Here is a 27070-nt window from a genome sequence, read left to right as displayed (position 1 = left end):
ATATGTTTAGCATAAAACCTATAAAAAGAGTAAGAAATGTACTTTAAGGATTTTTTTTTCTATGTTAACAAAGAACTAAACTTTGTTTCTTTTTATTGTCATACTAAACACCAGAGAATTACAATAACTGCTTTATTACCATCTGATCAGATCCTGATCCAAACTTGCAGGGTTTCCAACTAGAAAAAAAAAAAAAAATCTACCAAGAAACATCAAAAATGCTGCAATGGTCCAGTGTTAAAACATGCTTTTTGATTCATAAATTGAAAAGTTATTATAATATGATCACAGTGTAAAGTACTGTATGAATGTGAAAATAACTTGCAGACACCAAAGCCCTCTAATATACTACTGTGAAGATGTTACTGAAGAATGTGCTTTCCTATCTCTGCCTTTGCAAACATTTAAATCATTTTGCATATACATACATATATATGTAAATGGCTTACTTTTTGTATATACATATGTATTGACTACTTATTTGAAAAAAAAAAAAGTGTAATTTATTTATGCATATACCTAACTTCATGTTATTTTATATGCCAATATATTAAGAGCATTTAATATCCTGTACTCTAATTGTGGGTCTATATTTTGAAGCAGAGTAAAATTGTATATGGCCAGATTGTTAATACTCCAGAGAATTTACAACTCTAAGAAGACAAAATACAAATTCAAGAAGATGAAAATATCACAGAGAGAAGCATCTTATGAGACTTCACAGAATGCTAATAATTGTGACACAGATGTAGATGATACCAGTTGTGCTTTATCCTGGCTATATTTTAAATAGAGCTGATGACCAGGAAAATTTTGACAAGATATGTTTACATTGGAATTTCTCAGTATGCTAACACTGGAATGTTTAACAAACATCGCTCAATTTTGATGGGAATGCGGTAGACTTCAGACAAGATTTTAATTACAATCCAATGGTTGTGCGTAGGTCCTTTCCAGCTACCAAGGCTTTCCCTGCTTTCTGACTGCAAGATCAACAGCAGTTTTGCAATAGAAATGTGAAAGTCAGCCACAGTCAGAACAAATGTATTTTTTTCCCCGCAGCATAACTTTCCTTCACTGAATGGCAGTAGTGAGACAGTGTGAGTAGCCTTCTGGCCACTTCACAAGAGCCTGATAGTTTTATTTCTGATGTTCGCTGGTGGGTTGAAGTGAAACCGGTAAGATGCATGACAATTCAGTCATACTGAAATAAAGTGAAACATCAGCTCTATCAAAATTTTCAACTTTTTTGTTCTACTTGTTCTACTTGTTCTACTTGATGAAAAATGGGATAAAAGATATTTCCAAAGACAAATGTCTTACAGAAAGAAATTAGGCTTCCTAGCCTCGGGCAGTAAAATAAACTATACGCTGTAAATTTTGTGTTCACAGGAACAGAATTTATGCTCCTTACTCAGAAATTGTCTCAACAATTCAGCTTGTTCTATGTGTATGCTAAACATGAAGGCTTTTAGAAAACACAATGTGTAATTGTGTTTTAGGTTTCAGTCAAACCAATCAGGAATGACTGTACATTCCCTATTGAATACCTGTCTAGCACTACAATATTTTTTTTTCTTAGGTAAAAATAAATCTCTTTCATTTAGTCTGGATTGCTGTTATGGAAAACGTTTCTAAGGTGAACAGGGCGAACAGGGCAGGCAAACAGGGCATGGTGCGTCAGAAGGGTGGGGCGCGGCAGTGCACGCAGGCAGGGCGAGCAGGGAGGGCCCCTCGCTGCTCTTTTGCAGCGGTCTTTCCTTCAGTACTTGTAACCTGCCTTTGAGGAACCTGGTCATGGTATCAACCAGGCAGAAAACCATGGCCTCCGCATCTCTTGCGGCCCCCCCAGCCACAGTCACCGATGTGGCTACTCAGACGGAGGGCTCGGGGAAACATGCAGCCATCCAGGTCTTGGGCTGCAGGGTGTGCCCGAGTCTTCTGTCAGTATCCGACAGCAGCAGCAAGGGGTATGCCTGTGGGAGGTGTGCCCAGATTGAGGAGCTGCTCAGCCAGGTAGCGGAGCTTCGGGAGGAGGTGAGCAGGCTCAGGAGCATCAGGGAGTCAGAGAGGGAAATTGACTGGTGGAGGTGTACTCTACCCTCTCTGAGACAGACTCACGAGCCTGCCACAGCACAAATGTCTCCTGCTACGCAGAAGACAAAAGTTCCCTCAACCCGCCAGGCAGCAGGAGGGGACCTAGGCCAAGGGGGGGAATGGAGGCCGGTTCCTGTTCAGGGTGGTAGGCGAGCCCTGTCCCTGCCCACCTCACCTTCCCATCTACCCTTATATAACAGGTATGAGGGTCTAGAACACAACATTCAGAATAATGAAGTAGAAGAAAGCCCATCCCAGTTGGAGAGGATGCCTAAAGCAAGGCAACCTACCCCCCGCATTGCTACATCAACTGTCAAAAAAGAAAGAAAGGTTATTGTCATGGGGGACTCCCTTCTGAAAGGGACAGAGGGTCCGATATGCTGACCGGACCCAACCCACAGGGAAGTCTGTTGCCTCCCTGGGACTCGAGTGAGAGACTTCGCTAGGAAAGTCAAGCGCCTGGTACGGCCCACTGACTACTACCCGCTACTGGGTAGACAAAATGTCCAGCATACAGCTAAACAAAAACATCATATGATGGGTGAGCAATTGGCTGACGGGCAGGGCTCAAAGGGTTGTGGTAAATGGGGCCACATCTGGCTGGCGGATGGTCACTAGTGGGGTCCCTCAAGGCTCCATTTTAGGGCCAGTCCTCTTCAATGTTTTTATAAATGATTTGGATGTAGGACTAGAAGGTGTTTTAAGCAAATTTGCCGACAACACCAAACTTGGAGGAGTTGTGGACTCAGATGATGGTGGAAAGGCCTTGCAGAGAGATCTGGACAGATTGGAGAGCTAGGCGATCACCAACCACATGAAGTTTAACAAAGGCAAGTGCCGGGTCCTGCACCTGGGACGGGGCAACCCTGGCGATACGTACAGACTGGGCGATGAGAGGCCGGGGAGCAGCCCTGCAGAGAGGGATCTGGGGGTTGTGGTTGGCAGCAAGTTGAATATGAGCCAGCAGTGTGCCCTGGCAGCCAGGAAGGCCAACCATATCCTGGGATGCATCAAGCACGGCATCGCTAGTCGGTCAAGGGAGGTGATTGTCCCACTCTACTCTGCGCTGGTGTGGCCTCACCTTGAGTACTGTGTGCAGTGCTGGGCACCACAGTACAAAGAGGACATTAAACTGTTGGAGAGTGTCCAGAGGAGGGCGACAAAGATGGTGAAGGGCCTAGAGGGGAAGACATACGAAGAGCGGCTGAGGTCACTGGGCCTTTTCAGCCTGGAGAAGAGGAGGCTGAGGGGGAACCTCATTGCAGTCTACAACTTCGTCGCAAGGGGGAGTGGAGAGGCAGGTGACCTATTCTCTGTCATCACACTGGAACAGGCTCCCCAGTGAAGTAGTCACTGCACCAAGCCTGTCTGAATTTAAGAAGCGATTAGACTGTGCACTTAGTCACATGGTCTATACGTTTGGGCAGACCTGTGCGGTGCCAGGAGTTGGACTTGATGATCCTTATGGGTCCCTTCCAACTCGGGATATTCTATGATTCTATGACTCTATGAAATGAGACAGAATTAAGCCTTCATGGCCATTAAAAAAATGAATAGAATAGAATAGAATAGAATAGAATAGAATAGAATAGAATAGAATAGAATAGAATAGAATAGAATAAAATAAAAACCTGTGGCATAACCCAAAAAGGAGTAGAGAATCCAGAGTAATGATACGTGATTTGCATTATTTATGCATTCTACAGAATAAATCACAGAAGTTTTTGAACATGCTGGGGCTTTGGTGTCTGAGACACTACACACTTGTATTTTAAATAATCATTGGGATTTATCAGCTGTTTAAAGTTAATTACATACTTAAATACTTTTCTGGAGTGGGGCAAAAATATATATATAAATAAATTTTAAGATTCATTCCTAAGGTTTGAAAACTAAATGTGAAAGGCAAAGGAAGTAATTAAAACTTCAAAAGAAAATGACATTTTTCAACTCTAAACTTATAATGAATGCATTCTTCCCTAATCATTGGTCCTGTAGGACAGGTTGGGAGAGGATTTTATTTACCATGTGCCATTCTTCACAGAAGCTGTCACATAATGAAGTCTCAACTTTATGTTTTTGATGTTTGTTCAACCAGAGACTGAACTTTACAGAACTGTCAGGTTATTGCTGTTGTGTTTTCTCAGCATTTAGGAGAGCATTCTCAATCTTTAAGACTCAGGTAAATGATGAGATTCGCCAAGAAAGCTCACTGGTATTCACTGGGGGAGACAGGCAAAGTACACATATGAAATATTTCTACACAAATAACAAAAGCCACGATCGTTCCAATGTTCTTCCTATGTTTATACTACAATATGTATATACTGCAATCAGTTCTCAGACACAAATCTAAATGCCCACTTCTCCCCCAAGTTGTAGATTTCCCCTTGTAATATTCACCATCATCTTACCCAACATTAAAAAAAAATAAAATCAGAAAATACAAAATAAAAAAGCAGGCAAATATAACATAAATCTCTGTATAATACCTCATTCATATAGATGAATGAACAAACACATTAGAAGGGTTTGGCCAAACTCTGTGTAGTGTATGGCTTCAAGATCAAACAGATGTCTGTATAATAACTGTTCTTTTCTGATCCTTGGGGCTGTCTGAGCATCATATCACTCCTACTGAAGTTAAAGTCATTTTTGACACTTGGAATTACAGTAGTTGTGCTACTTTCCTAAAAGGATCCATATAATCATATAGAGATGGCCATGATAGTACAGAAAAAAATACTCAGTTGGCTTCTTTTATCAGTCTCAAGTCCCCACTGCAGTGAGATGTTATTTAACCTGGTGTTATTTAAAGAGCTGATTTAACCTGGGACAGACACTAGCTTATGAAGTAGCACAGAAAACGGAACTAATTATTCCTAAATTGCTATGTTAGTTCCCAAAGCTAGCATTTGTCTTGATCTCTCCTTCAGATACCTGTGATAAGTTGTCATTTTTTATTTTGAGACTGATACAAATAATTTATAGTAATGTTTGTAGCAGATAAATAGTACTTGGTTTAAAGAAAATAAACACCTAAACCCACGAAATATTAAGAGCTGTCTGAGGAGTTTCCAAAGATGGGTATCTTGCAGTTAAATTTCTCCAGTGACCTTCTACTGCAAAGCTCCGTACTACATAAATCAGAAGAAATCACTTATATATAAAGAGAAACGGTCTGATACATTGTAACTAGAAAATTTATTTGTAAAGAGAACCATCTAGAAAAAATGTCTTCTGCATGTTTTCCTATAAATAATGTAGAAATCTTACACCATGAAGACAAATGAAGACTTGCACTCTCAGTCAGAGTTCTCAGTCCCATGGTCTTTGACAGACTTGATTTTATGAATTGATTTTCAGTTGGAAATGAAGAGTGTTGCTTCACCATGATTTAAGGAATGTGACAATATCAGAAAACTCAAAAGGCTCTCCTGGGCTTTAGAGTAAATACTCTGATTTGTAGCTTTTGAAGCTACCCATTGAAACCTGTTCCCATAATTATCATAGTTTAATACCTTTATAATAATGCTGGGGTGGGGGATTCTTCCAAGGAATTCAGTACTCTACTAATTTGTCTCTTACTGTATTTTCCTGATAGATTTGAAGATTTTATTTATTGACAACAAAATTAAACTGAAAGGGAGGACTTCAGAAATTCTGGACTGCAGAAACAGAATTCAGATAGCTATAGATTTACTGCTGACTGCTGAAATCAAGAGAATTTGAACCCAGTATCCAAAAGATAAACAGATTGGTTCGTTCTTAAACTGTCACTCTGATAGAGCTGGGGGTGTGTGTATTTTTTTATAAATGCTCTTGTTTGTTGGCTTCTCTACTAAGAGGAAGCTGTTTTTACAGTAGGATTGTAATTATCATGGCACAGGTCTCTAAATAAGGTCCATTCCTATGCATCTGGGCACAGTTAATTACTGCTTCAGGCATAGAAAAATGGATATTCTAAATTGCTTCACATGATTACAAACCAGAGACAGGAGTTTAATCTCATCTATAGAATAAATAACAGGATTCATAAGAGTTGGGAGTTAATAAAATAGAGAAGTTCAACAAAACTGCACATTTTTTTTTTGTTTATATCAGATTAGTTAACTAGATACCTCTCGATATCTCTAGCTACTTGATAAGATACAGAAACAAGGCATTTTCTGCCTGGATGTTACTAGTCCAAATCAGTTCTGTACTTTCCATATAGATTTAATTTTAATGACTTACAGTGAAGTAAAAATCACCTCTGTCTCTGCAAGTATTCTCAACTGTGAAACCAATTTCAAGCCAAATATAACCTTCAGAAAAACACACCCATCTTGTTTTCAGATGGAGAAAGTCATAGGTTACAGCACAAGGTATTATTGCTGACACTGTGGCTATTTCTATGTGTGGACAGATATGAACCTATGAAAGCAACTGCTGGATGCCCTGTTTTCATGCAAATGTCCCTGGCGATAATGGATTGTGCAGCAGATCCTTGGCCAAGGCACAAAGACATACCACAAATCTGCTCTTCTATCATGCTGACATCTGAAGCACCCAGCAGAGAAAAAGAGAAAGTGGCTTGTAAACAAATTACTTCTTCATTTATAATCTGGGGGAAAAAAATGTAATAGAAGAGAGAAGGAAAAAAATATTTGATAGCATTCTGGGGCCAGCTGTCACTGTCTTGCAAGGCTAGGCTGACGCTGATGAGATATAGAGCAAGAGCTCAGTTCTTATGAGCCTGTCCTACAGTTACTTTCCTCATGCTGGTTTTAGTTATGTTAAAAAATAAAAATAAAATAAAATAGCCCTGTGGGAGGAAAAAACCTGAGTCCTGACTTTCCAGGGGGATGGTGAGACCCTTTTCTTTGGAAGGGTCCTGGTTAAGGGAGCTATGGGAAGTGGTGTTTGGTGCTTACTACTCTGGCTAGAAGGCATTTCGTGGTGCTCCCGTCCCCATGGTCACAGATGGCAGAGGGTGGCTCAGAGAGGGTAGTTGGGGTTCCATCCTTCAGCAAGCTGGGCTTAGCACTGGGGCTGCCTGAACATCTACATACCCCTTATAAACCGAAGCAGACTGTTTTCACAGAAACGGACAACGGACAGTCAGAAAACTTCAATCTACCCGTTTAGTTCAGGGCCTCACCTACCTTCCAACCCCCATAATCAGTTGTTGTTATTTCACAGACGCCATCTCAACTCTCACATTGCTGATTCCTTCAGGCAGACATTTGCACTCACATTTCAGAGTCGTGCCAGACAATGTGTGCTGGCCATAAGGTGGCTTTGAAACATACATGTATGTTTCCCATCTGAATAAGGAAAAAGACTACCTAGAAAGTTCACCAAATCTCTAAGACAGCAGCGCAAGTATAAAGGCATTTTAAGTACAACTAAAGCTCACGTGGTCAGGGGACAAGCCATGTGAAACTGGGCATTGCTTTGTGGTTTATATATAAGGGACAATTTACTTCAGCAAAACATAGAGTTCAAAGAATAAATCAGGCAAACTGCTGGTGGGGTGGGAAATTTCTTCTTCCTCAGCATTCTTTGTGATGGCTTGACTGTTGTGAAAGCGCATGGTATTCAAAAGCATACGGAACAACACCCATATGAGATATTTGCTGGCACTTATGCAGGAATAACTGCCGTTCTCATAATCAAGGAAGCTTACTAAGTTCAAACACCCATTTATCATGCCATTAACTTTGTGCCCGATTTCATAAAGAGGAAAGCAGCATTATGAGGGGAACTCACTACTGAATTAAAGCTCAAACTGTTGTCCGTTGTTCATTTGCTACAGTACATAGGTTCCTGGTGACATTCGGCTAATGAATTTTCTTGATGATTAACTACCCGTTATATGTGACCATTGTAATGGAAACATATTAGCTCCTGTTACAAGTGAGGTGGTTGTGTCATTACTACAAGTGAGCTGGTTTTGCCTTTCTTCCTCCTCCTCCTTTTTCCTTCATGAAGTCAACACAAAACAAAGCTTGGGAAAATAGCATTAAAATTCAACAAATTGCTGAAAAGAAAACACTGCTCTGCTGAGCAATGAAATGTATTTAGATGCAGCTTTTTCATTAGCTGTTGAATAAGTAGAAAAGTGGAATGAAGACATGGATATAAACTAGCTCCTATTTAGAGCTTTTACATTTATTTTCATTATAATTGTAATTATACAGAGCACGATCCAGAAGCATGTCAAAAAGAAAAAATAAAAATAAAAAAAAAGACTATGTATACTTTGTAGTCCTATTTCTCCATGAATTTTTCTTATAATTAACTATAGATGCTTTGTCTTTTGCCCATTTTCAATGCAGTTCACATTCAGAGAGTGCTCTGCCATTGCTTAAACTGCACTGACATCTTGTGGCACCAAGTTCATAGGATCCTAAATATAAAATTAAACCTTCATAAAGTATGTTATCTTGTTTGCTCTTATGCAAATGTTGCCTTCTTTAACTGATGCCTCCAGACCTGATTGGTGTTTACTTGCTTGCTTGCAACCAAAGGCGGTATGTGTGATGTTTGTAGGGCAGTCTAGTGATTAAACACACTGGCATGTGTTTCAAAATGTATTTAACATTGCAAATTTACGTATTAATGTCAGAAGTTCTTTGCAGTTTTGTGCCACCACTCAGGAGCATCTGCCAGGGCAGTGAGGCTGATTTAAGTCTGGGGCTAACCTGAAAAAACTACTAAAAATTTTTGAGATGTCATGACAAAACAAGATTTTGCCCTATAAAAGTGAATGTTGCATGTGAAGCTTGTTGATTAAAAAGCCTGTGTGGGTGAGCAGGCACGCTCACACCGTCTCTCACACACACATACCAAGAGAGAATGCCATTAATTTCCTAGCTGGTGGTTTATCACCTTGACAACAGCAAAGCATTTAGAATAAATTCAGGTCTTTTCATCACTGAAAATGAAGACAAGATACTGGCAGCAATCATCAGCTGAATAAAGATCTCCTATTGGAAGTCCATATACAGAATAGATTATATGGGAGCAAATGAGGGTTCTGAATGTAGTAAACTCCAAAGGAATTTATTTTTTTCATTTTTTCAAAAGAAGAGGAAATAGTTTGTGAAGATCCACTGGTGAAGATAAAAACAAACTATGCCATGTAAAATGAAGGTTTCAAGGGGAAATAACTGCAATGTTTTTCTGTCTGTTATTGTATTCTTCCCCTACTGAATGATCCTAAATCCTGTGAGAATTATCAGAGGTTACATACCCATATCAAAAGAAAACACTGTCCCCTAGGAAGCCATAAAAAAAAAAAAAAAAGAAACACACACAAAAAAAACAAACACTTAAACACTCAAGCTGAAGTAGAGGTTTCCATCACACTTAAGTTTGTGTTATCCATTGACTATCTGAAAATCTGATGTTATATATATATGTGTGTATATAATATATATAACTATGTATATAAGTATATACAAGTATATGTGGATAAATTTAGCTGCATGAGAGCCTTTTGAGAAAGACAATCACTATTATACTTATTTTGCTGAAGGCAAATTGAGGCAGAAAAAGATTAAGTTGGTTGTTTAGGAGGGGTGAAAAGGGATGTAGTAAAGTAAGAAATTGGAATGGCCTCAAGTTGCACCAGGGGAGATTTAGGTTAGAAATTAGGAGACATTTCTTCTCAGAAAGAGTAGTCAGGCATTGGAATGGGTTGCCCAGGGAGGTGGTGGAGTCACTGTCCCTGGTGGTGTTCAAGGGAAGGTTGGACCTGGTGCTTAGAGACATGGTTTAGTGGGTGACATTTGTAGTAGGGTGATGGTTGGACCAGATGATCATGGAGGTCTTTTCCAACCTTAATGATTCTAAATTTAAATGAAGGCTGGACTAGGTGAACTAACTTGCCTCTGAATGAACTAGCACATCACTGTCCAGACCAGTTTTTAACTCCCATTGATTCAGCATATAAGCTCTTTAATGAATTTGATGATGTGGCATGTGCTATGGGATTATCACAGAATTTGAAAAATGGAATCACAGGGAACTGCCATTGGGTGATGAAGAGGGAAAAAAAAAAAAGAAAATAGACACAGACTAAAGTAAAACACAATTGCTTGATTTCTGAAATGACTTGGATTTGGAAAAAGAACATTTTAAAATACATTTTCTGACTTTTCCTTAAGGGTTTGTTTGGATCAACTCTATTTGAACTTTTGTGCAAGGATTCTGTTAAGTTTTAGAAACTCTTCTTTTTTTTGCAGAAAGCCAGTAATGATGAATAATGTAGTTTATCAAACCACAGGACTGAAACTTTAGCAAAAAATCAGTCAACTCCATGATGTCAAATATTGATTCTTTGTGCATGGGTCTTTTCCACCCTTGAATGTTCGATATCTCTGTACTTCTAAGAAAAGGAAATTTAGAGTAGCCCAATCGCTTTATTTTTGCCATGCTCTGATTTTAGGCTTGGCTGACTTTTTGCTTCCATACCAGCTAGAGCAGCCAGTGAAGGCAGCCCTGAGCATTTCCGAGAGCCAGCTTAATTGCACCTGTGGTATTTAATTCAGGATGAGCAATTTTCTAATATAGCTCACCCAATTAGTTGATAAAGTGTAGTTATTAGATTGCATGAGTATATGGACTCATCAGAATACATCTTATAAAACAAGACCTTTAATAATAGTAGGAAAAATAATAATAATAATCTCCAGGCTACTAAGAAGTTTTCATTCCCCAAGATGGAAATATGGAAAATTCTATAGAGATCTTGGACAATATTTCAGCAATGAAATATTGAAATGGTGATAGTTTTTCTGTGTGTTGGTACGTTGATTTCCACAAACAGAACAGTCTGACACTCCAAGAGTCTTCTCCCATGGCAAAAGTATATTATCTTTCAATTTCTACTCTACTGTTTTAATTCCTTTCTGCCACTAAACTTTTCATTTTCCTCTAGTATTTTTACTGCAACTCTGCCTTCCACTTGAACAACTCAACAATAATAATTAGAAGAAAAGAGCTAAGTGTGCACCATACAATCTGCTTAAACTGATTTAACTAATGTAATAACAGCTGCCATATATTTATCAGTTTGGCTGGACAAAGGCAAAGTCCTGAATGTGGGAGAGATTAAACACCACCCCCACATCCATGCAAATGGTATCACATGGCAACTGATGGTGTAACAGCTCTGCAGAAAAGTCTGGGGGGTTGTAGCAGATGTGACCTAGACATGAACCAGAAGTGTGCCCTGGCAGCAAAGAGAAGCAGCAGCAGCCTGGGCTCCATGGGAAGGAACAGAGCCAGGAGATCAGGGAAGGGATTATACCTCTATTGTCACAGTTTGTTACTCCACATGTACATACTGCATCCAGTTTTGCCACTCCAGTGCAGGAAAGACACTGACAAACTGAAATGAGTTCATCCAAGGGCCGCCAAGACGGATGGAACTGTAGCACTCAACCTCTATGGAAATGTCGTGTGAGGTAGGCTTGTACATTGCACAGAAAGAATAACTTTGGGGATACCTAACAGCAACACCTCAGTGCTTACAGGGAGGTCATCAAGAAGATGAACCAAGCTTCATCAGTGCAGCACGGATGCAGAAGAAATCACCATCATTTCATGATGAGGATTAGAAGATTTAGCAGGTTGCCCAAAGGGGCTGTGAGATCTCTGTCTCTGGAGCTTTTCAAAACCAAACTGTACAATGCTGTAAGCAGCACGGTCTATATACATAGTTCACCCTGTTTTGAGCAGATGTTGAAACAGATTTTCCAATGTCCCTTCTACACTGAATGACTATGTGGTTCTATAGATATATATATCACTGCCCTTTCACTGAGTGTTTTAAAAATTCTATTATATAACCTTCAGTATCCATATTTATAACTGCTTGTTGGTATTGTTAAATAGAACCGTGTAAAACAAAACAAAATAAAACTATCATACTGAAAAGAATCACTGATACTATACAAGGTTCACCAAAGTAATCAGACATTTTAGCACTGATTTTTTTTAACAAGAAACAATTTTTCAGAAAGCTAGATCTCTCTGTAATATAGTTGTGTCTTCCTACAGTGCCTTAAATTACTGGTATGTTTAGAAAATGTAAGGAGGTTGAGGCAACTGACAACCTGGATTTATTTTATTTTATTTTATTCACTAACAACATGATTACATTTGAATAATTATCTTAATGAATTATAAAAATCAGAAAAAAAAATATATTCTGGAGCTCCCCCACCTCCCCTTGCAGAAATACATAAATCTCCAAGCTATAAAAGCAGGGTTTGTAAACTAACTGCAAAGCAGTTCATGCAGAAGAGACTTTGAGGGACTGTGATTTATTTATAGTTAGAGTTTTCTGAATGAAGAGATCCCTTCTGCAAGAAATGAGATGCCAAATGCCCAGAAGTAAGGTTGATTTTGCATTGCAAAGCAACCTTAACCAACCTACTTAAACTCATCTTGGGTCTTGGAAGCCTGCATTCTCCAATGTGTTTGAAGTAGATTCTTGGGAGAAAATTGAAATCTCTGTTGAAGGGAATCCTCATGTACTTCAGACTTCTATGGAGGTCTGAAATCTGTGGGATATTTTTCATCCTTCTTTACTTCACACTGAGTAAATTTTTTACATGTTTCATACTTCCATTACAAATCCTTTGAGCTTAAGCATACACTTTCCTTTTCCTTAGAGGTACCACTGACCTGCACAGAGTTATTTGACCTTTCTGATAATATAATTTAATCCCACATTTACACCACTGTCAGTCACAAGACAGCTCCTATGCACTATTAAAAGTGCCTTTAATTCAGTGTCCCTCCAAACATACCATAATATATAACATTCTATTTTCAAAGTAATGGGTAAAATTAGGTTATTAAATATATGGTATGGGTATTAAATGTCTGTTATGATAAGATATAAACCATGTACTGTTACACTATTATAGTAACATTAATAGTATGAATATTTATGTTTGATACTACTAAAGAGCTTTAAGTGCTATTATATTTCTAAGAAATGTAAAGAAAGTCAATGTAAATTCATAGCAGACTGAAGGGTTTGTGCTCTTACGTTACTCCAATTAAGATAACATTTCAGATTTACAGTTAATATCAAGAGAAGCTAATTTATTTGGGTAAAATTTTCTTGTGTTAGGATCACAGACATTAGTGGTCTTTAGAGATGTAGTTTTAGTATTTCTTGCATTTTTCCCCAAGCCTTGATTTTGTTCTCATTCCATTCAATCAAAAACTGATTCACTTTGGAATGAAGGCCACAGGCAGTGGTAGTTGTGTTTTATTTGGTACTGCCTCAAAGACAAAAATCTCAGCCTCCAGAGATCTGATACCCTGAGGAAACAGTTCAAACCTATTCAGTAATGTGTCACTGGAGAGACCCTTTAGAGCAAACTTTAAAAAAAAAAAGTTTTATCTTTCCCTCTTTTTGCCACAATCCACCTGGGTGTATTACTTACAATTGTTTTTAAAGAAGTCTCCTTTAACATGTTTAACATGTCTAAATAAAATATAGAGGTTTGGGGTTTTTTTTGGTGGTGGCGGTGTCTTTTGTTTGTTTGTTTTTATGAATGAGAAAAACATTTCCTACTGAAATGACATTTAGGAAGATAATGGACGTAAAAGACAAAAAATAGTGTAAGAAAATATATGTACAGGGATACATAGATATTTACTGTACTGATTCTAAATATTTGCCTCATCACAGTGGACATATCACATCATTCCATCACAAATCAAAATAATTCCTTAAAAGTTGGAAAGAAGTTGATGAACTTCCTTAAATTAAACTGCTTTGGTATCCATGTATGTTTCTTGTCTATTGTTAGGTCTTAAAGACAGAAGGGTAATTTCATCTGTTTGTTTGCTTGTAAAGAAGAATATTTTCTATTTACAGACATGTTTCCTAAATAAGTGGTCCATACTAAAAATTCTTTTTAAGCAGCACTTCTAAAACAATGAAACTTTTACAGTGTCCAATTGCATTGATAAATTATTTTTTAACTGATATTTACCATTTACATATTGTAATTATAAAACTCAGTGGATAACGTAATTTGAGACTGGATAATAATATAAGAACTTTTGGTTTTCACGTCTCTTTCTTTTCTCTCTTTTTTATTTTTATTTTTTTGAGTTATTATGACTGTTTTTCAAAATATTAGAGTCTACAAGAGTCAGCCATGCAATTTCACACAGGTAATGGCAGTAGGCACTAACCAAGCAAGAATCCAATTTGTAAAAGCCTTCACTTTATCACACTACCCTAGAAGGATGCTCTACACAGTAACTACATGAGCCATCCATAATAAATGACCCAGAGGGAAAAGTGATTAATCATATTTGCTGTTGTTAGTTTAGCAAGGTAAAACACATCCCAGAGTAAGAAGATTGCCTTACTGATGCATATTTAGAGGCTTAAATTCAATGCCCAAAGAAAATGAGCATAAAATCTAAAGGTATAATTTATTTCAAGAAAGTTCTTTGTTACTGCTGTGGTTTAACCTGGCCAGCAGCTAAACACCACACAGCCGTTCGCTCACCCTTCCCCCTCCCTCTCTGGGATGGGGGAGAGAAACGGGAAAGTGAAGCCTGTGAGTTGAGATAAAGACAGTTTATTAAGACAGGAAAATAACAATAACAACAATAATAATAATGATGATGATGATAATGGTATTACTAATAATAATGTGTACGAAACAAGTGATGCACAATGCAATTGCTCATCACCCGTTGACCGATGCCCAGCCTATCCCCAAGCAGCCGGCCCCCCACCCCAGCTAGCCACCCCTATATTTTGTTTAGCATGACGTCAGATGGTATGGAATACCCCTTTGGCCAGTTTGGGTCAGCTGTCCTGGGTCTGTCCCCTCTCAGCTCCTGCTGCACCCCTAGCCTGCTCGCTGGCAGGACAGAGCGAGAAGCTGAAAAGTCCTTGGCTTGGTGTAAGCACTGCTCTGCAACAATTAAAACATCAGCATGTTATCAGCGCTCTTCTCATCCTAATCCAAAACATAGCACCCTACCAGCTACTAGGAGGAAAATTAACTCTGTCCTAACTGAAACCAGGACAGTTACAGGAAGGCCATGGAGGCTTTTTTTTAAAGCACAATCAAATGAACATTGGAAAAGAGTGATCTCTTCTGGCACATACATGGGCTGGTCATATGGCTGATATATGCAACAAGCATAGGATCCCACTAAACAGATGGCACACAAAACATGTCTTTTTTTGCTCTACTTCCCAAAAGAGAAAACAATTGACACATGAGATATGCCATAACATATTGTCACAGTCTGGCTATAACATTTCATACTAATGGTTTCTTGAAATGGAATGCTACAAAACAATCATGGTCTCCCAAGTCCTTCCATCCTCCACCAAAGTTTCTTAGGCTTCCATTTGTGTTCTGTCTTATTACAGCAATTTAGTATTTTTGACCAAAGTTTCTACTGCTGTTATCTCAGATACCAGTGGATCCTGTCCTGGCATGAGTAACATAATAACTCCTTTCCAACAAACTTTTGCAGAGGTTTATGATCATTCATCTCATGTAATGGAAGAACAACATGAGACAAATCTAGGCATATATTTACCTGTAAGTAATTAGTGAAACATAGATAATATGCCTGCACCTAGCCCTTCTACTGCATAGAGACAATGGAAATGATCAAAACAAAATTCCAAGCACCATGACAGTAAAAGCAACCAGTGCTGTTAGCTTCTGTGGGACATGGATTTCCACTTGCTATTACTGGAAATTTCATATAACTTCCTTATACAGACAACGTTTTTAAGGGCAGAGTATTGATTTTGCTTCTAAACTAGCATAAACATAGGGAACTCAGTAATATTCATGGGCACTAATACTCCATGATAATCTAAGTATTACAGTAAAAAGGGTTTAATCTTCTGGTGAGATGAGCTTCTATCAAAGTTCCCATAAACTGCTAAGAGAAAACAGATGCTTAATTTCCATTCCTGGGGTATGGAAAATCATTTAAGATGCCAAACCATATAAGAAAATATTCTGAATATTAACAAGCTATCATACAGATTCCTAAAAGTATACCACCAACGCTTTTTAAAATACAATTGCTCCCCTAGTTTCTTTAACAAATGCAAAGTTTATGCAGTTTTAACAAAAAACAGATATCACAGTGCTCCTAGTCTCTTATACTGCAGCCCATGGAGAGGAGCCCACGCAAGAGCAGGAGGCCTGGGAGGAGCTGCTGCCTGTGGGGGACCCATGCTGGAGCAGTTTGCTCCTGCGGGATGGACCCCATGGTATGGAGCCATGCTGGAGCAGTTCTTGAAGAGCTTTAGCCTGTGGGCAACCCCCGCAGGCTCAGTTCGGGAAGGACGGCATCCCGTGGGAGGGACCCCACGTGGAGCAGGGGCAGAGAGTGATGGTGAAGGAGCAGCAGAGATGAAGCATCAGGGACTGACCACAGCCCCCATTCCCCATCCCCCATTCCCCTGTGCTGCTTAGGGAGAGGAGGGTGAATGGGAGATAGTTGTTTTTAGTTTGCTTTTAGTTCTCGGTGCTCTATTCTGTTGGCAGTTGGCAATAAATTAATCTCTCTATGATGAACCTGTTTTACCTGTGACGATAATTGTTGAGTGATCTGCCTGTCCTCATCTCAACCCTTGAGCCCTTTTCATCATATTTTCTCCCTCCTTTTCTTTGAGGATGGGGAGTGAGAGTGGTTGTGGTGGAGCTCAGCTGCCCAGGCAGGTAAAACCACCACATCTGTGTAGGTTCTGGACAGAAATCCTGTATACTGAGATGTATTTCACATCAGCTTATTGAATGTCCTAGTCTACATTCTCTCCTCATTGGAATTTAATGTGTTTATTATTTATAGCTTATGGTTGTCTTGCTGCATTATGATGTTATTATTGCAGTTATTAATCCTTTCATCATGTAACAGTAATATGCGATATATCAAAGTCCTATGTTACCAGAGAGTCTGTAATTCTCTCCCTAAAGTGCTATTTCCTCTGATAAAAATCCTGCATTACATTTTCTTCTAGTAAGATCCTTTGCCATTAGTTTGACTAAAGAACACTATAAATGACCAATGAGGATTTTTTGTTTTGTTTTGTTTTCCTGTTTTAATCCCAGTTATCAATCCCTTATCTGTAAGTAAACAGATTTTCTATTTTCATTGTATCTCTGTTTAAAGTGTTACAAATGCTTAGGATGAGAACTGACCAGACCTATTTTTTATCATTGTATTAAAACACTTCTATAATGACAATGACGTTATTTGTTAAATTTTTAGCGTTGCAATTTCAGTGAAAGAGACATATTGCTTTGGGACTAAGACACTAGTAAGAGCATTTCAAGACCACTTACATGATTTTAGTCATACCATTTATGCTCTCTCTGAGGTGTTTAGTTTTGTTGTTTTGCTATTTGTTTGCTTTTCACAATGAAAAATAAAAGAGACAAAAATGGATTTTTTTCCTAACTTTCATTTGATTTTTCAATTTAGTTTAGGAAGTCTTTGTGAATGGGAGCTCATGGCATCTAGATATTTTAGACCTTTTATGTCCAGTGGGATTCTTACAGATTGTACTGATATAAATATATCTAAATATATCTAGTTTATAATTCTAGAGACAAAGTGCATCATCACTTAAAATGCATCATATGACAGTGAAATTGATGCAGTTTTATCATTAGCTAGGTAGTTAATCAAGAATTTCTAGAATTTTCATTAAAGCCAATTAATGGGAATGGTAATCTTGGATGCCTTTCATGCTATTAGAGCAAAGTCAGCATAACTAAAGAATACATTTTAATAATTTTACAAACAATACATAGTGAAAGTCATTGAAAATAAGATTAAGACGACTGAAGAACATCAAAACAGCCATTTAAAATAGAAGTTCAAACTTCTTGCCTTTGCTTTCAAGGTTTTGCATAGCTTAATCAGTTTATTAAAGAGAAGTTTGCAAGGTGACATCACTTCATTGCAGTACCTACATGTAAATAATCATACCTATTTTGGGGATTTCTGCTTGACAAATTCCTAACAAAATCACATCTGGAAGTGGAAGCTAGAGAAATTCAATTTTGAGCTAAAACAGTGAAATTTCTGGGTGTAAGGAAACTAAAATGCCTGATATTTAATCCAGACACCTTGAGAGAGAAGCTTAGTCATCCTATTTATTTTCTACAAATGATCAAAGGCAAATGGTACACATCCTCAGAGAACGCTGAAAAGTTGATAAAGGGAACACCAAGTTGATTAGCCTTACCTCAGCCAGTCCCTGGAGAAACCATGGGGCAAGCTCTCCTGGAACACATATCAATGTAGACAAGTGAGGAGGTGATCAAGAATAGTCAGCTTAGATGTGAAAATTATAAATTACATTTGATCTACCTGTTCGCCTTCTATGATAAAAATGACTGGATCTCTGGATGAGGGGAGAGCAGTGCATGTCATTTACCTTGACTTAAGCAAGGCTTTTAGAATCATAGAGTCATAGAATCATTAAGGTTGGTAGAGACCTTCAGGATCATCTGGTCCAACCATCACCCTACCACCAATGTCACCCATTAAACCATGTCCCTAAGCACCATGTCCAACCTTTCCTTAAACACCCCCAGGGACGGTGACTCCACCACCTCCCTGGGCAACCCGTTCCGATGCCTGACTGCTCTTTCTGAGAAGAAATGTCTCCTCATCTTCCAGCCTGAACCTCCCCTGGTGCAACTCAAGGCCATTCCCTCTAGTCTTATCACTAGTTACCCGTGAGAAGAGGCCGACCCTCAGCTTCCCACAACTTCCTTTCAGGTAGTTGTAGAAAGCAATAAGTCTCCCCTGAGCCTCCTCTTCAGACTAAACAACCCCAGTTCCCTCATCTTCTCCTCAAAGGACTTGTGTTCCAGGCCCTTCACCAGCTTCATAGCCCTTCTCTGGACTTCCAGGGCCTCGATGTCCTTCTTGTAGTGTGGGGCCCAAAGCCGAACACAGCACTCAAGGTGCAGCCTCACCAGAGCTGAGTACAGGGGGACGATCACCTCCTTGGTCCTGCTGGCTACACTATTCCTGATACAAGCCAGGCTGCCGTTGGCCTTCTTGGCCACCTGGGCACACTGCAAGCTCATGTTCAGGTGAACATCAATCAGCACCCCCAGATTCTTTTCCTCTGCATAGCTTTCACAGCACTCTCCGCCAAGCCTGTGGCGCTGCATGGGGTTATTTTGGCCAAATTGCAGGACCCGGCACTTAGCCATGTTGAACCTCATCCCATTAGCCTCTGCCCATCGACCCATCCTGTTCAGGTCCCTCTGCAGGGCCTTCCTACCCTCCAGCAGATCAACACTTCCCCCCAACTTCCCTTCCCTTCACAAAGAAAATGTTAAAAACAGGTCAGTAAAAATAAATAAATGAAAATCTTCTCCAAAGTTATTTCCATGTTAGAAGTGTAACACAAAGTACTTCACAACTATAAACACAGATAAAATATAGCTGACTATTGCTGGCATTATATTTTCCATCATCATGTTGCTCTCTTAAACAGACTTGAAAGAAGTTTTGTAGACAATATCAGGAAAAAAAAAAACTTATCAGAATGTCTTGAGGGTTTATCATTTCAATTTGGCTTTGTTCTTTCATAACACAGGATAATCATATCAGATTAGGATTTGATATCACAAACACTGTACGAACTGCACTGCAATTACCTTGCTACATGAGCATCACAAGGTTTGTTGGTGCCTCAAGCAAGAATCCTTCGTGCTGTGTCATTGTGTCTTGTCATAAATTATGCTCATTAGCAGCATATGAATAACAGTGCCTTGCAGTGATGACAGAAGACCCAGATGATTTTACATTTTATTTAAAATCTTACTGCGTGGAAACCTACCTCCTACTGGATGCCCAGACTTAATGACTCATCATATTAAATGAATCATCTTAAGTGGTTTATTTTTTAGTTTGTAGCTCTTCCTAACTCTGATGCCTGCTTTACAAAACCTTCCCTAGTGTATTAAATGCATAAGTCATGAGAAGTCCTGGTCACTCAACTGAAAATGAAGCAGCATGAAAAACAACAGCACCTGGTATGGGACTAGGGCTAAGGAGTTTTGTGCTCTTTCTCCTAGACTCTATTCTATTAATCTCAGGCAAGTCATTTCACTTTTGTGTTCCCATTGATCCTCCTACTCTCTGGAGGATGAATTACTTAATGAGATATTGGGACTCTAAATTCAGGTAGGACTTCTGTAATAATTCTGTTAAATAGTCCTAATTTGCAATTTCATAGACAACAAACTGCTGAGCAGGAAAAAAAGAGGGGTAAAATAACCCACCAGGAGGACCAAGTATTAAATACTTATTTCTTGTAAAAGTTTATGTCAGATATAATGATCAACTGCAGAACAGATTAGACAAAGACTATAGTTTTCTGGACCTCAGAATACAAACTGAGTTCTGAATACACAAGTGAAGCTCGATTTTAAATATTCTTTGTATTTTCTTTCTAATGTAATGTTAAATTCCCATCTCAAATTAAATATTTACATAGTAAACAGCAGAATTAAATTAGCTGTTTCATATAGTGTTATTGGGCTAGATTCTTGCTCATAAATCCAGAAATATTATTTACATTTACATTCTAAGTTACTAACAAAATGTAAAAAAGCCATTTATAAAACACAATGGACACCAAACTTCTTTCAAACTGGAATGGATTCTGGTCAAGATTTTAGTCATCCAGACTGGTATGTCATCCAGACATTTTCTTATTTCACAATGTACAGAAAGATTAGACTTGCCTCTAAAAATCTAATCAAATAGGATTTTGCATATTAGCTAGAAAATATTGGTTATTTGACACCGTCTTCAAAGCCGAGAAAGCATAATATAGAGTTCAGGAACATTTACCTCAAATGGCAAACTGAGGCATAAAGGACTCATGTTGGCCTCTTCATGACTGTAGTCAAGCAAGGTGAAACTGAAATAGTGCTTCAGAGAGCTCCATCCGAAAACAACTGTGAAGTTTTAGTAGACAATCACATTATCCAAATGGGGTTTGCATATACACATCAGTTGCCCTTGCTTCTTTACTATTAGTGGAAATAAGTACACTGGGTAATGTTAGTATCACCTCTTCTTCAAAGTATATTATTCCACTTTGCACTGTAAATACTACATTGTATATACTGATTTTCTTTGCTGTTGCTTTTTATTGACAAGGCTCAGCACTCATCAGCTGCACCTTGCACTTTTTAGGTTTCACAATACTAACAAGTTTGCATCTTTAAACTAATATTTGCAGATGTGACTAAGAAGCAGTAGGATATAAATCCTATTTCCACTTCTAATATAGATTTACAAATTCATACACAGCACCAAACATGTCTATTCTGAGTTGCTACTGATTTATTACACTATTTTCTTTCTTGAATGTACCTTGAAGAGTAGGTAACTGCTTTACAAAGTCATCATAAGTAACAGAAATTTTTGTATGATAGCATTGACTTGGTACTTCGACATTGCTTTTTCAGCAGATTAAACTAATATTTCACCATCATACTTAATCTAGCTTGGATTCCTCATGGATCCCTTTCATAAATGCTTACACATTTAAGAGAACCATTTCACTCCATTTACAAATAAAAACTCTGCAGATGCATCTCATTAAAAAAAAAACAGCATATTTTGGTGGCAAAAGTATTTATGAGCTGGTTATGGTAGCCATTGTATGGTTTTTTTTGTTGTTGTTGTTGTTTTGTTTTGTTTTTTTGACCCCAAACCATATTTGAAGAACTAATAGATGCTATAGAGAATGACAGAAGAATTCACTGTGATTTTAAAGATGAAGGTAGATTCAATGTAAAGGTGCACAGTGAAAAGGCAAGAGACAATGTTCACAAGTAAAGGAAATTTCAAGTAGCTATAAGAAAAAAAAAACTCTTCACAATGTGATTTCACACAGATAAGGTGTGAAATTTCCACCCTTGAAGAGATGTGAAACTCACCTAGACAGGACATTGAAAAGCATTATCTACCTTTGAAGTTAGTCATGAGCTGAGTACAGCTTTGGAACAACTGATCTCCTGAAGTTCCTGCCCGCCTAAATTTTTGAAATTGGATGACTGGGTTTCACTTTATGCATTCAGGAATTACTTACCCTAAAAATGTATTATTTTGAACTGTTAGCACTGCAGCTGTTCAAAGCATTTGCTGAAGGACCATAACTTTAACAAATGAATAGCAAACATTACTAATAGATTGAGATGTAGACTATAATTTGGTGGATGAAAATAAGTTAAAAAAATAATAATAATAAACAGAAAACTACTTGAATAGTCCAGGATAATAAAACAATACTACAACTGATCATGACTGAAAAAGTAATTCCCTGTTTCTGAAAAACGTCCTAAAATGCTATAGAAGTCCTAAATCTCCCAACAGAAATACTTTTCAATCTCAGTGTTCCGTTGTTTTTAAAATATTTTCTGATATTTTAAGTTGAAAACCTATAGTTGAAAACCTATATATATACCAGAGATGTATATAAAAAAAATCTTTTATTCTCTTCAGCTGACAACTAGGGAATTGCTGTGGTATCACAGAATGAAAGAATGGCTGAGGTCAGAAGGGACCTCTGGAGATTATATGGTTCAACCCTCCTGTTCAAGCAGGGACACCCAGAACAGGTTGTCCAGGACCATATCCAGGCATCTTTTGAAGATTCCAAGGAGGGAGATTCCACAACAACTCTGTACATCTTGTTCCAGTGCTCCATCACCTGCACAGTACAGAAGTGCTTCATGTTTAGATGGAACCTCTCGTTTCATTTTTGTGCCCATTGCTTCTTGTCTCATCATTGAGTACCACTGAAAAGAGCCTTGCTTTGTGTTCTTTGCATTATATTGTATTCAAAATTGCTTTGTAGAAATTTATCCCTTTGAAGAAAACACAATCACTAACGCTTCACACAAAATGAGCAGACAAATATTGCAAATTTTTAAAATTCATGGTCCAAGATGAACTTGCCTTAAAGAAGATATACAAAGCTGATGATGTTCACATAGGAACTAAAGGAAAATGAATGTGTTATGATGCTTTCTGACATGATTATAACCAGAAAGTCACTGTGTCTTGTTTATGAGCAGTTCTAACAGAATGAAGTGCTCAGAATCATTCTGTTTACCTGAGGTGTTAGTGGGGAGGGAGAGACAGCTCCTGAGAGCAATTCACATCAGAGGTAGAATGAATTGCCCTCCGGAGATGCTTCTCTAACCTCACTAGGTAAGTGCTTACTCCTCACTTTGGATTTCCATGTCAGCTGAGATGAATCCAGGCTTCACTTAACATATAACATGCCCCTTTTTATAGTTCAAGAACTGAAATGAGCAGACCAAACATAAAGCAACTCTACAAATATTAATGGGATAAAAGCTGAAATGGTTACCTAGTTACATAAGAAAAATATTGACAAAAGCCTTACAATATTACTGAACACAATTACACCATTTAAACTACTTTAGTACAGATATAACAGAAACTTGTGACACAGTGAGGACTAGAACCTGGACCTGACCCTTTATCTAAAACCATATCTATAAGTTGTACTGGGTCTGGCTGGGATGGAGTTAACTTTATCCACAGCAGTCCATATATTGCTGTGCTCTGCACTTGTAGCTAGAACAGCATTGGTATCACACTGATGCTTTGTCTGTTTCTGAGCAATACTGGCACAACATCAGGACTCCCTCTAATCCTCAGAAGCAGCAGGCTGAGGGTGGACAAGAGGTGGGGAGGGGACATCACCAGGCAGGTGACCTAAACTGATCAAAGAGATATTCCAATCCATATAATGTCCCACTAAAAAAAAAAAAAAAAGGTGTGAAAGGGGAAGGAGAGGAGGAGCTTTTCTTACTAAAAGGTCTGTCCTCCCAAACAACCACTACAATTACTTTTTTTTTTTCCTCTTTCTTTTTCCTTTAATTAAATTGCCGTTATCTCAACCCATGGGCTTTTTTTTTTTTCTTTTTTCTTATTTTTTTCTTTCCTTTTTCATCATATTTTCTCCCCTTCTCCTTTCCTTTGAGAAAATGCAAGCAGTGTGGTGGAGTTTAGTTGGCCATTAGTGTGAAACCACCATCAGTAACTGTATGGATCAAGGGATGTTCTGTGATATGGAAGGCAAACCCCACCACACACCTCCTTACTGCATACCTGAACTCTTTTCTCCTACAGATTTCCACCATACTGCCAACTGAGAGCAGACTGTGCTTTGTGATATTCCTTATACCGTGGTGGATGCTGCATGAAAGTGCACAATGAAGCACATGTTGCTGCTCCTGTCTTTTCAAGCTTTACAATACAGATGAATATAATCTCCAGTTTAACAGTGAGTGCCTGTATAGAGGTTGTAAAATTGGTATGATGCACAGCCACAGACTTCTCTAAATTATGCTGGATGATAGCTGTTGAAAGGTATAATCTCTGACATCTAGGTTTGGACATCTACCTAATCAGAACCTAGATGCTTTTCAACTAGATAGCAAGATGTAAGGCTGAGTGTCCTTATGTAAATATTATTATTTCATATGAACTTTCGTATTCTGGTTCTGGCAACATTTTCTGTTTTTTTCTTAAAGTCTTTTGTGAGCTGTTTTCCAAGGGAATAGATTCCTAGTATAAAGGCACCACAGCTGCACTGGGACCCAGAACCAGCCTATGAAGTGGAGGCAAACACATTGTAGGTTAGACAGAGGCAGAAACCAAGCCAATAATACTACATTATTCGCTGCTTGATTTGATTTCTGGTCAGCAGTACAATTTCCCCAAAATGAACTGTGACATTTCCTACAGCTGCCTCCTCAGCATATAAAATAGGATCCTGCTAACCTGGGACTGCCACAAGGGAAAATGTTTGCATGCTCTACCTCTGTACACAGTGTAAGAAAAAAAAATATCCAATTCAACTATGTGATACAGTTCAATCATAATGATTCCCTTTTCAGAAAACAGAAAGGACAATAAGTTTAAAAATGCATGGCAAGGAGCCATTCTTGTTATCATTCTATAATTTGATATAAACATTATCCATTTGCAATATGAGTTTAAGATTGCAATCTTGTATTGAACAGATGCTGAACTTAATAGAAAAATAGGTTAAAAATTGCATCTTCCTGATGGCATTTCATGCATCTGTTTTAACAGAGCCACCTGTGTTACCTTCCTTTTCACTTTAGTTTATTTTTTTAACATGCACAATTTTTTTCCTTTGATTTGGTTGACTAGTTTCATCAATCCTTTCACTAGAAAGAAAACAAAAAAAACACTCCAAAATACCAATAAAACAATAGAAAACTCTCGCAATTGAGGCAATTTCACAGAAGAGGATCTACGACTTTTTTATAGCATGTTGCACCTGTTTTGTTTCTGACATTCACTTAATATAAAGAATATTTTTCACAGTAAAGTCTCATAAAGTTGCATGCAAATAGTCTGTCAAGGATCAATAAGCAAGCTGATTTGATGGTCTCTCCTTATATAGCACTTTCAGACTTTTTGAATCAACTTCTTGTAATGACAGTGCTAAAGGTTGCCTCAAGTTATAAGTGTAAGAAGAGCTCTATATTTGTACCCTAGTATAGTAAGATATTCTATTGTATATTCAATTGGAGAGGCATCTCGTTGAATACCTTTGCAGTATCTCATTTATATTGTTAATTATTTAATTTGCTTTTTTATTATTATTTTCGTTTCATCAAAATAATGAGAGAACTACTAGATGATCTATATTTTACTTTTCGTTACATCAACAGGCAACAAAACACAGTAAAAAAATATAGTTAAAAATGGCTAAATTCCTCAGTGCTAACTCTAGTACAAGATTTCTATTAGAGATAACAGGAACAGCTTCAACATAGTAAATAAATTAAAACTCAGCAAATTGTTAACTTTAAAACACAATGACTTGGATGGAAGACAATCTGGTCCTGAAAAACATCCTGATACCTCAACAATATCTCTAAAACCTATCAGGTTTGAAATTCTGTGTGTGTATTTTAACTCTGACACCACATATATTTCTGCCAAGATAGTGTATGAGTTTTAGGAATGACAGATGAACTGCGCTGCTGAGAGAAGTTATGCAACCTCATTTCCAACACATTCAGAGATGTGTACAATTGACCTAAAACCTAAGTATTTTGCAAAGGAAGAAGGTAAAAGACAAACCATTTTGTTCAAGTGTGGATGCTCATTTGCAAGGGCAAACTTGCTTCTGAAGCCATGATTGAATGTTATGCTGGTATTACAATGAATTGAATTAATTTTAGAATTAAATTGAATTTTGTGGTGTTACTAAATAAACAATCCAAGAAAAACAAACATTCAAACACAATAAGTTGAAAATATTAAACTGTAATGATTTAAGACAAAAATGACTTACCAATCCATCAGTAGTATTTTAATGCCAGTTTTCTTAACAGCAGTTGGAGCCTGGGGAAAGAGGAAGCAAAGAGAATTTTCTCAGTTGCTTTACACAGCAAGGTAGGAGTCAGAAGAAGGTTCTAGTGAATCAGATGCCTCAGGTGAGTGGAGTCACCTCATGCACATCAGTACAGCTTTCCTAGTCCTCTGTGATGACATGGATTTACAGCAGAAGGGCATGTGCTCACAGGTTTTAATGCAGATAATCATGTTTTTACAGTCTTATCTTAACAATACTTATCTATAAAATGAATAAACTATGTGTTTTATAAACTATTATGAAACTACCAAACTACACAAAATTAGATTTCTTAAATTTCTGTGGCATATTATAACAGTTAAGCAATTTCCTATAATCATAGGATATGTGGGGTAAGTCAGGCATCCTGATTTAAGTTCTGTTCTTCGTCAAGGACTTGATTGTACACCACTTGTTTCTATTTAACAGGTGAATTCAACAAAAGATATTAAACACAGTTAAAATCTTATAATCATGTTTAGT

General features: G+C 37.9%; 1 long non-coding RNA gene across 1 annotated transcript in view; it reads right to left on the bottom strand.

The window, feature by feature from the left end:
* LOC121063708 overlaps positions 1-26570 on the bottom strand; it is a 556903-nt gene extending 530333 nt beyond the window's left edge. The window contains exon 1 of the long non-coding RNA XR_005816158.1: positions 26528-26570. This is a non-coding gene — a long non-coding RNA (uncharacterized LOC121063708). The remainder of the gene's footprint in view (positions 1-26527) is intronic.
* Positions 26571-27070: the final 500 nt, after the last annotated feature.

Source organism: Cygnus olor, chromosome 1, assembly GCF_009769625.2.
Source record: "Cygnus olor isolate bCygOlo1 chromosome 1, bCygOlo1.pri.v2, whole genome shotgun sequence".
In the NCBI taxonomy this organism is placed as follows: domain Eukaryota; kingdom Metazoa; phylum Chordata; class Aves; order Anseriformes; family Anatidae; genus Cygnus; species Cygnus olor.
Note: the sequence above shows the minus strand (reverse complement) of the source record. Positions and strands in the feature narration are given on the sequence as shown.